Raw genomic sequence first — 14,110 nt, 5'->3', positions numbered from 1 at the left:
ACTTTAGAATTCCTATTTGACTCCCAGTTCCCACTCCAGTATTGTACTGGGTTGCCAATTCTGACTGGAGGCACTCCTCGATGTTTCATCACATGACCTCAATCACCACCGTCACATGACAAAAAGCCTGTCTTCCCCATCTCCAATATTTTTCTAACTCAGAAACAAACGTGCAGCGAATATGTGTTTGATAGCCACTAAGAATTTTCTCCTGGGTTCCTTGTAGCAGTGCCCATTAATCATTACTGCCTGGAGACTCCAGGACACTCGGGGCTGGGTAACCCCACTCCAAGGCACAGCTCCACTTTCTGACCTCTTGAACAGGTTCAATACTGCTTTGAGTACTGTAGGTGCATGGGCATTGAGGATTTGGCTTGTGCTGAATTTGTTTTTTTCTCCTCCTGCTACTTTACCTATTGTCCAGCTGGTTTCCAACACCTCCTAACTTATCAAATACCTGGGAATAGTTCACATGTCACACTGGCACCCAAATTATGAGTCAGTGTCAGCTACCCCGAACTAAAGTTTTTAAATACACAATGATCCTGATCAAAGTCTGTCCTGCGGAGAAGATTCAGCGTTGTTCTACAAATATTTCTGACTTTCAACTGCCACTCTTGGCAGCTACCTGGTTAAAAGGATGATCAATGCCTTATGTGTTTGGGAGAATGGGTAGTGAAACAAGAATGCACTACAGAATGTACCCAAGTTCCTTAGACAGCACCTTCCAAGGACAAGGGCAACAGATGCATAAGAAGACTAACACCTAAAAAGCTCCCATCGAGCCACACACCATCCTGATTTGGAAACATATCACTGTACTTCCATTCCAAAATCATGGAACATCTCCACCCCCACCAATATTGCTGTGTGTACCTGCACCAAACAGACTGCAGCATTTCAATAGGCAGCTCATCACTGTCTGCTCAAGGTTACTTAGAGATGGCTCAGCCAGCAATTTCCAATTCCCCTGAATGATTACAAAAGGAAGGGACTTTACTTGCTGATGGAGTGACTCATGTACAAGCTTTCAGGATCTAATAGGGACTATGGTAGTTACTCAAAGTGAGCGAAGACAAAGTATTAGGGAGAGTGGAGAGGTAAGCAGACAAAGGGTGTCCTGACTGTTGCATTGGACAAGAACCATCCAGTATGACATTGATCATCCAGACACTCCCTGCACCTCACAGAGTTTGATGATCTAAGCCAGTGGAGCAATGGTAGGAACACAGCTGTTCCCATTGGTCCTGGGGGTCCTACTCTTGGTTGCTTTCCAAGGCTTTCTCTGGAAAATATTAACGGGTGAAAATTTGAAGTTGACAGCTTTAAGATGTCCGCACCACTCAACCCATTTAAAATAATATCTTCAGAAGATAGAGGAAAAGAGAATAAATACAAGTCACACCTTATTGCCAGCATTTGCTGTCACAGCAATAAAGCAGAATAGGTAACAAGTGCTGCCTGCTAAAATTTTACTTCTCTAATCATTTTCCTTTTGACAACAAGCCACACATTATTCCCCACTGCAGATAAAGAAACGTCTTTGTACTTTTACCAAGGAAGTCCATGTTCCATGAGAGATCACATTTGGAAACATTGAAGGAATCAACATTATACTATCCTGCCATGAGCCTAGTCTGGAATCAGTAAAATCACATAAACCTTTCCACACACTGTGGGAAAGTGGTGTAATGAATTTGATTCCAGATACATGCTTGATAGGAGCAGAGCAACTCACAAAGCATTTGCATGAGTTGCTGCATATCAAACAGGGCACAGGTTGCACTCAGCAGTTCTAGTGGAAGAAAACTTTTTTAAAAATCATTCCATCCACCAGCCTGTCAAAAGAGCACCAATAGACATAAATGATCAAATACGCATACAGACACATAGTTTTAAATAGATCAACAACAATATTAAGATAACTCCAGTTGGGAAATCCAGCCCAGACAGATAGAGAGAGACCAATTTAGTTACACAGAAATAGACAGGCATCCATATCAACGCAAATAAATGGACATGGAGAAATTGACATATATAAACAGACCCAGTTAAATGGATGGACAGGCATATAGAGTGACACAAACAGACCAATAGGTACAGGCAGTAGATACAGGCAGATGATCATAACGACATGGATATACATAATAGACCATGGCAATGGACACTGAGAGACAGGCATAAAGTGATGAACAAAGAAAGATTGACAGATGAACAAAGACAGTCAGGCATAAATGGATGGACAGAGACAGTCACAAACACAGATTGACACAGATGCAGACAGACTCAAAAAGACAAATCCTGAAAACAAATGAAGACATACTGCTACAATAGAAACAGAAGGACACAGAAAGAAAGAAAACCGCAAACACAAGAAGAGACAGAAATACACAAACACGTAGGTGCAAATGTATGGATGAAGTGGACAAAGATGGATAGAAACAGATGAGGATGACAGACAGATCAATCCAGCAATAAAGATGCAGAACAATAGACAAAGGCAGATGGACAGGCATACTGGTGTATACACACACTATTATGCAATGTATCATATTCAGAGTTTCATAGAGTTGGCTATAAATGCACCAATCAAATTCAGTATTAATGATTGTACTCAGAAGTAATTCATCAACAGTTTAAAAACACAAACACAACTATAATCATGCTCTGAATGTGCAAGTCATAGCTACCATAAACATACAAAATTGAACAAAACAAGTACGGATGATTAGAGTGGAAGAAATTCTTTAAACTTATAGTGATTGGATAGGTTGGAAGCACTTCATCTGTTATAATTAAGAGCCCTTCCAGCCTACCATAGTGGTCAGGGAGTTCCTTTTTGTCCACTTTAAGTCTTTCCCATCATCTCCTAAAAATACTGAATCTTCCTCAGGTTCTCGGATCCTGAATGCACTGACACACACTGGGGTCACTCCCCTCCTGAATGCACTGACACACGCTGGGGTCACTCCCCTCCTGAATGCACTGACACTCACTGGGGTCACTCCCCTCCTGAATGCACTGACACACACTGGGGTCACTCCTCTCCTGAATGCACTGACACACTGGGGTCACTCCCCTCCTGAATGCACTGACACACACTGGGGTCACTCCTCTCCGGAAAGCACTGACACACACTGGGGTCACTCCTCTCCTGAAGGCGCTGACACACACTGGGGTCACTCCCCTCTTGAAGGCACTGACACTCACTGAAGTCACTCCCCTCCTGAATGCACTGACACACACTGGGTCACTCCCCTCCTGAATGCACTGACACTCACTGGAGTCACTCCCCTCCTGAATGCACTGACCCTCACTGGGGTCACTCCTCTTCTGAATGCATTTACACTCACTGGGGACACTCCTCTCTTGAAGGCACTGACACTCACTGGAGTCACTCCCCTCCTGAATGCACTGACACACACTGGGTCACTCCCCTCCTGAATGCACTAACTCTCACTGGGGTCACTCCTCTCTTGAAGGCACTGACACTCACTGAAGTCACTCCCCTCCTAAATGCACTGACACTCACTGGGGTCACTCCTCTCCTGAATGTACTGACACCCACTGGGGTCACTCTCCTCCTGAATGCACTGACACACACTGGGTCACTCCTCTCTTGAATGCACTGACCCTCACTGGAGTCACTCCTCTCCTGAATGCATTTACACTCACTGGGGTCACTCCTCTCCTGAATGCACTGACACTCACTGGGGTCACTCCCCTCCTGAATGTACTGACACCCACTGGGGTCACTCTCCTCCTGAATGCACTGACACTCACTGGGGTCACTCCCCTCCTGAATGCACTGACACTCACTGGGGTCACTCCCCTCCTGAATGTATTGACACTCACTGGGGTCACTCCCCTCCTGAATGCATTTACACTCACTGGGGTCACTCCTCTCCTGAAGGCACTGACACACACTGGGGTCACTCCCCTCCTGAATGCACTGGCACTCACTGGGGTCACACCTCTCTTGAAGTACTGACACACATTGGGGTCACTCCTCTCCTGATTGCACTGACACTCACTGGGTTCACTCCCCTCCTGAATGCACTGACACTCACTGGGGTCACTCCTCTCCCGAAAGCACTGGCACTCACTGGGGTCACTCCCCTCCTGAATGCACTGACATACACTGGGGTCACCCCTCTCCCAAAAGCACTGGCACTCACTGAGGCCACTCCTCTCCCTAAAGCACTGACACACACTGGAGTCACTCCTTTCCCGAAAGCACTGACACACATTGGGTTCACTCCTCTCCTGAAAGCACTGACACTCACTGTGTCCCTCCTCTCATGAAGTTGCAAATCATTTTTTCTTAAGATGCCAGGTACTTTCTATTGATTTGCCCAAGTGATCATGTTACCTGCTTATGTCCAATAAATATTGTCAGGCCATTTGGCCATGTGGTATCACAAGCAAAAAAACACTTTTCAGAGATCGTTGGATAATTATCAGGCCACAACCTTCCTTAATGTAAAGAACGGAGGTTAACAATAACACCATTATACTTTGCCACTGAATCAATTAAAACAAAATCAGAAATTTATTTTCCATCAGTTTGAATTTCACTCAGTCTGTTTACACATTACTGTAACCCCAATTCCTGATTTCTTCCACACATCCAGGAATGTGAAGGTGGTTCCTGCTATACACTCTTATTAAACTTATCAAGTACAAGGAAGATATTCAAACCCATAGAGTGAAGTGGAGTAAGATTCCCCCCTCCATGGTATCTCACATTACATTGTGCAGGTGATAGGTTGTGCCCAGAGTTCATTTTCAGCATTGCATTTATTTTGTAACTACAATGCCTTTGTAAAGCAAAGTCATAATCATTGATGTTAAATAAAATTCCATCTCATCCTACGTCCTATATATATCTTATGTCATAATCAGAAATAGTCTGTGACAGGACAGACATCATTGTAATAGAAAGAAGCAAGGATCTGCAGGTGCTAAAGATCTGAATTTAAAACAGAAATTGCTGGAGGAACTCAGCAGGTTTGGCAGCATCTGTGAAGAGAAAACAGAATTAACATTTTAAGTTCAAAGACCCTTCTTCAGTGTGTCAGTACTAAAGAAGGGTCTCAGGACTTGAAACGTAAGCTTTGTTTTCTCCCTACAGATGCTGCCAGACTTGCTGAGTTTCTCCAGAAATTTCTGTTTTAGTAGCTTTAATAGGACTGGCTATACTACAATATGACTGATGTTGCCTGTAATGGGATTGCCTGTATTCATGATACGACTGACAAATTCCATCCAGGGACAAACAGTTGTATGAGAATTTACTGGATTCCTTTTATGATGAATGGTGCCCATAAAAAGACCGACTGTATTTGTAACATGCTTCACAAGTGTTTATGCCATAGTTGATAGTGTCTGTAAGAAAGCCGGCTGTATCTATAATATGATGCCAAGGTCCACGACAGAACTAACAGTGTCTGTAAAAGGACCTGTTACATTTGTAGTAAGACTGGCAGTGTCTTTAACAGTTCTGATTGTGTTCATTAAAGGAATGACAATCCTAGATTTTTCAAAGAATTGTTATTTTAACATCGGCAGGTTGTTAATTAAAATACATTGGGTCCAGAGGGTATTAAAATAATGTTGACTAGAAAACCTGGACTGGCATACCCTTAAAAGAACGGTCAAGGACTGTGTTTCAACCCTGGGTCATGACTGGCGTTGCTGAGTAATCACCCTTTTATTGAAACCATCCAATGTAGTTTCATTGAAATCTAGGAGGAAAATGAGGCAGGTGATCCTCTCTGCAGGCTACAGAGAAAGAAGTTGTAAAAAAAACACCAGATTAACAAGGCACTATCAGAGGCTGAAAAATTAACCCTCCTTCAAAGCATTGGGCACTCCTTACACCAAAACACACATTGATGCTGACTTTCTGATCCATTTCTACAACTTCCTACAGAAATTACCAATGAAACCGACTGATGTCCTCAAGGTTACACTCATATTATTAAGACAATAGCATACAAATGTCCTAAAATTTGCAATGGCCATGGAAACTGACAACTCGTGCTCTCAGTAAAATAAGTAACTATTTTCTTTCTAGTCTAATAAATGAAGCATAATTAATTTTCTTTATGCCCAGAATAATGTTTTTCGGCTTCTTCTTAAGGCACTGACTTTCAATATAATGTCAAGATCTTTCAAGCATCTCAGCCAAATGTCTACTCTGTATATGTGAATCAAAGCAGTGACTTTTCGCAGGCTATCTGATTGTGGGTGTGAAAGATAAGGAAGGTGTCACAGGCAGTCTTCTACCCATCAAATGTGCAGGCATTTTCTGGACCGTATGCCCAACCTGACCTGGTGTCAAGGCAAAATGTAGCCTTTCACCAACCCAGGAACCACGCAGCTCCCTCACCACTGACAACATTGAACGTTGGATTTACTTTATTCAGTTCAGCCAGTTCCCAGAATGAACCCAAAGGACATTTCTAATGTCTTTCAAAGCCAGATTTAAGCTCAACACATGAAGTCATTTAAAGAATCTGTCCCACCTCATCTTTCCATGATGTTTGACTGCACTATGTTGAAAAGTACAGGTAGAACCTCTTCATTGTTATGGTTTGGAACATAAGATCAATTTTTTTAAAAAAAGCTAAATATGAATTAGTTTCCAGATAATACCTAATAAAGCTCTACTTTAATTGGATTTGTAATAAGTGGGCTATTTATGGAAGGAGTAATTAACACCTTCACTGCAGTCTTCCTCAACTAAGACTGAAACAAGATATCCAGTCCCAGAAATACAGCTCTCACAGAGGTGAAATTATCAGCACCACGTCACCAATATAAGGGTGGTGACGAGAATGACATTTAAAATTGTACTTAGTCTAGCAGGCCTATTTTAAGTTTGTATTAATAAAGCTATAAATTTAAAATATATAATATAAAGAGATGTGTTGACTATGCTATTTTGAATTGTAACAGGTAAACCAATGCATCTTCAGTTTTCCTCTGATCACATTCAACAAAGTAAATCCTTCCATGTTTTCCTGAAGATGTGGAATTAGGGTGGGTAGTGTCAGAAATGGGAGGCAGAGGTGGAACTCTGGTGCATAGGATAACAGTGTGTGAAAGCATTGCACTGCTGGACAGCATGGCACCTCAAAATGTTTTTTAACCTCAAAATGTTCTTCACACTCACTCTGATTTATATCAAGCATTGAGATGAATCACCTCAAGTTTGGAAATGTTGGGCAAATGGAATTAAAGTTTTTTTTAGATTGGTAACCTTCAGATGGCCTTACTTCTGATGTGTAAAATTCTATGCTTCAATCCTCCAAAGGGAAATTTAAAAAATTGTCACTAGTAAAGTGTTCACAAAAGTTTAATTAATCACTTGTTTACATGGAACTAGACGATTGTTGCTGAAAAAGAAATGAGACTCTTTTTACAGTGATAAAAAAAAGGGAAGGCTAGGAATAAGAAGAAATTCCAACAATATTTTTCTACATATAGGTTATTTGATTTTTAGATTGAATTCTCATGGAATGAGAGTGAAGCAAACAGGATAAACAATGGATATGTTTCCAGAAAAGTAAATGAAGAATATTGTAAAATGTCTAGCTAGGTTAATCAATTAGACCTATGGACATTTTTTTTTCAAGTAACTACGCTGTTCCATTTCAAACTCACCACCAACAATGCCCGTTTGTGAAGTGTATTTGACTGGCAGGAATGCACGTCACATTGGGAAGAAGAGAGTTTTAACTAGATTTAGACTAAACGAAACCACCAGTTCTTTTTAAAAATAAATACTTTGTGTTAATAGCAGGACACAAACATTGCACATGAAATTTAGATTATGAATGCCATCTGAATCCTTATGAAACTATTTTTACAGCATATTCAGTATTTTAGTGGAGGTGTTACAATTTCTCTAAATTTATTTTAAATCAGTTAATGCCTTCAGCAACAGAAAAGGAATCATCTACAAATGTACTATATGACATGCGGATGCCAAATGTGCATAATTTTAACGCCAAAGTGTCCATCTTTGCTGTGTCTTAACTAAAGGCAAGTCTATTTTCTGACAGTGGAATCTTAGTGACAACACATAGAATTCTACAAAATTGCAATATTATGAACCCAAGATGATAAGTTCTCAAACTATAGGTCAGTATATTTTTGCTTTAAAACTCACATTATAAGAGAGAGGGAGGGAGTAAGGAAGAAGCTTATATAATAGCTGAAAGAGTCAATTCACCAACATTGCACCTCATTCTCCAGAAGAGTCATCGCACTACAAATGTATGTATTTATTTATTTGAAAAATGTCATTGATGACTCGCATTCTGCTTGCAGTAAACATGTGATGGAAATATTCAAAACCTTTATGAGTTGAATGCAACATCAATGCCTCAAAGTTGGCAGACTTTAATGCAACGAGCTTTACATTTTTTTCTTTTAAAATTAACTGTTAGTGTGAACGAAATTAATTAGACAATCTAACAGAGTGCCAAACACTGACAGGAACGATCAGCAAAATCTGTATCAAGCCCAGAGTGGCTGCAAACAATTTCTGCAGATGAACAGTCTCTTATTGAAGAGAAAATCAAATATCCCAACAGACCATTACTTGGCATCTCCTTTAATAGATGAAAAGGTCTTTGATATAAAGCTGAACACGCGTTTATTCCCATCTTTATTTACTGATTACAATTGTGTGGAGCTAGCTGTAAAGATTTCACTGCTATGTCGCTCAGGAACCTGGCTTTCTCACCAATGTTGTCTTTTCACTCAAACACTCCCGCTATTCTGCTATTCCTTGCACTTAGTCTCAGTCATTCGAGTTGTTTAGATTTTCACTCACATTGCAGTTTGCACAGATTGTAATCGCATCGAATTAAGAGCCTGAAGGAAGGTTGTTTTAAATTAAAACACAACTAATGGGAGGAAAAACAGATGAATAAATAATCACCGGAGACTGAATGCAAAAGTGGGGTTAATCTAGTTGACAGGAAATATATTTGCGCTCACTTCAGAACCGGACTGGAGCAAGACGCTGGCTTCACCAGCATGAAATAATTCTCGCCTGCAGTATTTGAATGACACAGTGAGCTGTATCTGCATAAAAGCTGCGTGGGTGGGTCAGTGTGTGGCTTGAAGGGAGAGTGTGTGACAGTTTGTACGTTTAAGAGTAGGTCTATGTATTCAAGTGTCAGTACCTGTGACTAAGTCCCTGTGTTATGGCACTGTCTTTCACATACACACATACAGAGCCAAGAACAGACCAAATATGTAAGAAATGGCATTTCATATCAGATTTCAAATTGCAGTCTCCTTAGAGAGACGGGGTTGAGTTCTTTTAGGATATTTTGCAATTGAATCCAGGATAGTGACTCCCCTTTCTAGACAGTAACCCCCAGTGGTTTGGCGGAAAGAGAAAGCGAAGGCACTCCTGTTAAACCACAAACCCTGTGATCCCTTGCACCCGAAAATCCGCAGCGCGTCACGGGAGAAGGAGCCTCGCCCACGGCGGCACAGAGCGCACGAAGTCCGGGCGAAGCAGCCGCCTCCAGTCCCAGTCAAAGCGCTGCCTGGAGCGGGATAGCCGCGTCCACACCAAGGACCCACTGCCAGTTCTGCTGCCCGTTTAAACCGGATCATTCCGAGAGCGCGGCAAATCGCAGCAAGTTCTTTGATACTGTTTATTCCACCCCCCGCCGCTCTCTCTCTCTAACCTAGGACCAGGGTCAAACACATGAAATTCTGCAATCTCACTACAGGTTAGATTAAAAACTCCTTGGGTATTTTTTTTTCCCTGCAGCGCATAATGCCCAGATTTCGTGCAAATCCCAATCTCAGATTGAACCAGCAGTTTTTTTTTATTTCTAGTCGCCTCTGTCCATTGTCAATCTTTAAGATATTCAGGAGAATAGCTTCAGTGACAATGGGAAATTCTCCAGGGTTCTTTCAGCTAAAGTTGATTAAGGGGCTCACTCCAGCCTTTCTGGTGCATGGAAGAAATTCTACATCCGTGTTAAATCTAAATCCTTCCCGCCCGCCACTGATTTAATCCCCATTCTTTACTCGATATTTGCTAACACGACCAGGGAGGTTTCCAAAAACCCAAAACATCAGCACCCCATTGTTAAGTAAAACGTTTTGCGTCGAAGAAGATTAATTTTCCCGTCCGTCTGCACGTGCGCCCCTCGGTTATTCGTTTCCTCCTGTTTTTGCTATCAGTTTGCCAGAAGACCACTTCCTCTTCACTGTCTGGTCTTCTAGCAGCTTTTACATGTGTAAAAAAAACGTCTGGCAGGTACTTAGGGTTACCCCCACCACCCCCCGGGAATGTTTCAGCTCCCGAGAAACAAATGTGTTTCTCTTCACTCCATTGGCCGTAGCAAAACTCTCAGTTAGGAAATCACCCCGAGTTTTAGAGCAACCAATTCACACCTCACCAAACAATCCCACAGCGTTACTGCAACTAGCCCATGAGATCTAACAGCGCACCACTGAAACATATCACAGCCCGAATATCTGGGAGTTAAAGTACTAATGGTATCAATTAGTAAACCATACCATAGTGGAGTATACTTCACAATTTAAAATAAATTGAATCCGGTTATTGAAGCTGCCACTGCGGGTGAAACTGAATCTAACACATTACAGTGTTCAGCGAGTGCCATCTATCACATTCAGAAGCCTACACCACCTGACAAACCGTGGCTGTTGGCCTTTGCAGTCAGCAAGTGCGTTTCCAATTCCAAGTGAACTGTACAAGAATTGACAATGTCGAACTCATACAGTTAGTGCAGATAAACACGGAGCCCATTTCTGCACAGGATCACAGCGGGCTGGACTGCCCGTCCATTCACTCCCATTGTACCACGTACAGAAGCCAGACACAACACAACTCCTCAACTATACAAAGCAAGAATCCAGACAGAAACATCCCCTCATCACCACCACCACCACCCCCCCCCCCCCCCCCCCCGCCAATTATTCCCAATTCTATCGCCAAGTGTACAAGAATGCTGTCTGTAAAACCAATCTAGCAGTCCCCATCCTACACAAGTACCAGCTCTCCCGCAAGAGGTTTCACACACACGGTTTAGTAAAATAGTGAATTGTCCCCACATTTGGCAGCTCGAATCCGCCTGAACGACTGAAAGAAGTTTGGGGGAGGCGGGCGGAGTTGACAATCTGACCACAGTCAAGGTGTCCCGGATCAAACAAATGGAACTCTGGACAGAATCTGCTGCTGATGTAACCCCAAGCCGCTTTCTGTGTGAATGTTGATAAGAGAGTGGTTTGTTCTGTGCAAGTGGCTTGCAGTCTGCTCCAAGTGTCTGGGAAGGAGGTTTGACCCCGGAGTGAAAACTGAGGCCGTGAAGGTAAATTCCAGGCCGTTTCTCTGCTGATGGAAACCTCTCGCCATATAATGGGCTATCGATTGTTATGTCCTCTGGCTGCTTTCTGACAATGTCAATCGCTTCCTGAACATCCATTACCCTCTGTTATTAAAACAAAAAAAAAACCCAAAGCTCTTTGCTCACAAAGCATAAGTTATTTTTTTAAAAAAAGGACACAAGCAAACGCGGTTGTCGCGTTCCACCCCAGACGTCAACTTTTATTCAGTACATTCACTTCTATCAACTTTCCAAAGAGTCACCTTCTTCGATTCAAATCCTTAATCCAGAGAAAAAGACCCCTCAGATCTTCCCCCACTTGTAAACCCGCACATTTTACTCAGTTTCTCACCGTAACTGCAGTAAACTTAAGAGTGGTTTGTTTAGAAAGTAAAATTCGTTAAGTTAGCCAAACGTTTAAATCATGTTGCAAACGCAATAACCTGACCCTGTTTGAGCTGCATGGCAGTCTGAGAACATGGTGGAAGAGTTGGACCAAGGAAGTCCAGAGTGTGTTCTTTTAAAACCCCAGATCAGTATGGAGCGGGTGTGAATGTGGATATGGTGGGTGCGCGTTTATCTGAGGGTCAGCCCAGTGCGTGGCTAGAATGTGGATTGTGTTTTTGCGAGAGTGTAAATACTTGTGTAACCTGAGTGTGAATTGTGCGTCTATATGCGTGAACACTTGTGGGTAAGCCAAGTGTGAATGCTTGTATATGCGAGTATATCCGAGAGTGAATTCTGGTGTTTCGCTAGCCGCATTGTCATTGCATTTGTGCGGGCGAGATGCGCTTCTGAATTAATGTTTGTGTCTGTGTGAACGTTTCTACCTGCGCTGCTATACCTCCGCCAGAGTCCGAATGTGCAAGTGTAACGGTTAATCCGTGTGATTGGATGGATTTGAATGTGTGCCTGTGATTACGTGTCAAGAGTGTACATCGATGTTGCTTTGACGGCATGTGTGCGTGTCAGAGTGTGTGCTAAGCTGGGGAACACTTCAACAAAGTAGTTCATCGATAGTAAATGTTACAGGTCACTAAGTCCACACGATAGAGGTTGATTTCGAATGCATTCCTCAGCTAAACTAAAGAGGCAGTTGTGGAGGAATTCTGCTAACCAGCTATTGATCCAGGGAACCTTAACTGTTGTGAACACAGAAAAGCCAAAAAGGAGACTGTGCAATTACATTGAAAAATGGGAAGAAGGTTCTCCACAGCAATGTGTATGTCCTTGCCGGCAAGAAGCTCCGAGAATGCTGATGCGGGGCTCGCCAATACAAGTCTTGCATGTTAAACACGCCAGCTCTGAAATCCAACCCTACTGGGCTTGGTATTAAACAGAACAAAGGAGCGAGCAGCAGGGTTACCTTTCACAACTCACACACCCAAGCTAGAATGGCATTCGGACTGCAGCTATCAAATGATGCCGTCCAAACTTCTACAGCAAACCACCCCCCCCCCCCCCCCCCCCCCCCACCAATATCTGGCCGAGCCAAGTCTGTGGATTAGGGGAGAGACAGCAAACTCAAGATGTGAGCTGGAAACTAAGTCAAGCTAAACAGGGCAGGCAGAACAGCACGTCGAACCTGTTGTGTAGTTTCGCTCAGAAACTGGAAGGTGGTCAGTCTCCAGTGCAATTTTGATGTCCAACAAAATATACTTCCACTCCACTGCCCCCCCCCCCCCCCCCCCCGTCAACATTTATTCCATTAGAAACCAAAGTTGTAACAAACAGATGTGAAAGTGATATAAAATGTCAGTAAAATATTCCAATGGGAACAACTCCCGGGAAAATTCTGAATGCATCTCTTTCGTTTGTCCCTTCAATTCCTTGAACAGTTTTAAAGCCTCCGCCTCTTCCGAGAATAAACATTGTTTTAGGTCAGTTTAAAGGAATATAAGCAGCGACTCTTCGAGCCCCGGCAACACCCCCTGCTTCTCACGCCGCCTCATGTCGAAACTATCCTGAGGATTTCTAATGAATACTTATTACAGTCGAGGTGGAGATGAGGTATCGATCAAGAAACTCAAGACCAATCTGAATCGACCCTGAATCCTCTTCTGGCCAGGAATTTGACTCACAAACCACTAGGGCAGACGTGGGAGGGTTAATTAAATAAGTCCGGGGTGGGGGGCGGGGGGAATGGAAAGCCCACAGCACATGCTGGGGGATGAAGAGATCGAGCACAGCCACCCGGGTATAACAATGGAGGAGCCCTCTCACACCGCTACATCTGTAATAGTCTCTACACATTCCCATTCGGCTTTAGTTCATCGAGAAAATTCGCTCGCTGATTGCAAATCTGAAGGATTCGGTAAAAGTGACTTTGTTGGAAAATGAATGGCATGACTTCAGTCTGCACTACCCCTCTGGTGGTCTTCCTGCTGTTGCTTAATGAAGTACCCGATTAATATTGATTAGAACGACCCCGTTTTGCATACCTAACCAAAAACCCTGGCTTCACACCATTACAAGCGTTGTCCTTGACCTGAAAGTGTGAGCACTCCTCACCAATGTGAGAAAACCTTGCCTTTCTCTCCACAGCCACTTGCTGGTTAAGAGCACCACTACCACCTAGAACTCACCCTAACATCCTGTAGGCATCTTTCCAATAGGGAAATAATTATGCAATTGCAATTGTGTTTTTTTTTTCTGTTCAAATTGGAACTAAAAATGGTGAGACCCTCAAAAGCATTAAAACAAAAGGTGGCTGAGCA

At 42.8% G+C, this 14,110-nt stretch overlaps 1 protein-coding gene across 2 annotated transcripts in view; it reads right to left on the bottom strand.

The window, feature by feature from the left end:
* The window catches only part of mn1b (MN1 proto-oncogene, transcriptional regulator b), a 113,164-nt gene that overhangs the window by 95,343 nt on the left and 3,711 nt on the right, over positions 1 to 14,110 (bottom strand). The gene's annotated exons all lie outside the window — the stretch shown is intronic.

This window comes from Chiloscyllium plagiosum, unplaced genomic scaffold (genome assembly GCF_037043375.1).
Source record: "Chiloscyllium plagiosum isolate Xiang-an unplaced genomic scaffold, Cpla_swu_hap1 HiC_scaffold_24, whole genome shotgun sequence".
NCBI lineage: Eukaryota > Metazoa > Chordata > Chondrichthyes > Orectolobiformes > Hemiscylliidae > Chiloscyllium > Chiloscyllium plagiosum.
The sequence above is the reverse complement of the archived record's forward strand: the minus strand, read 5'-3'. Positions and strand labels throughout refer to the sequence as shown.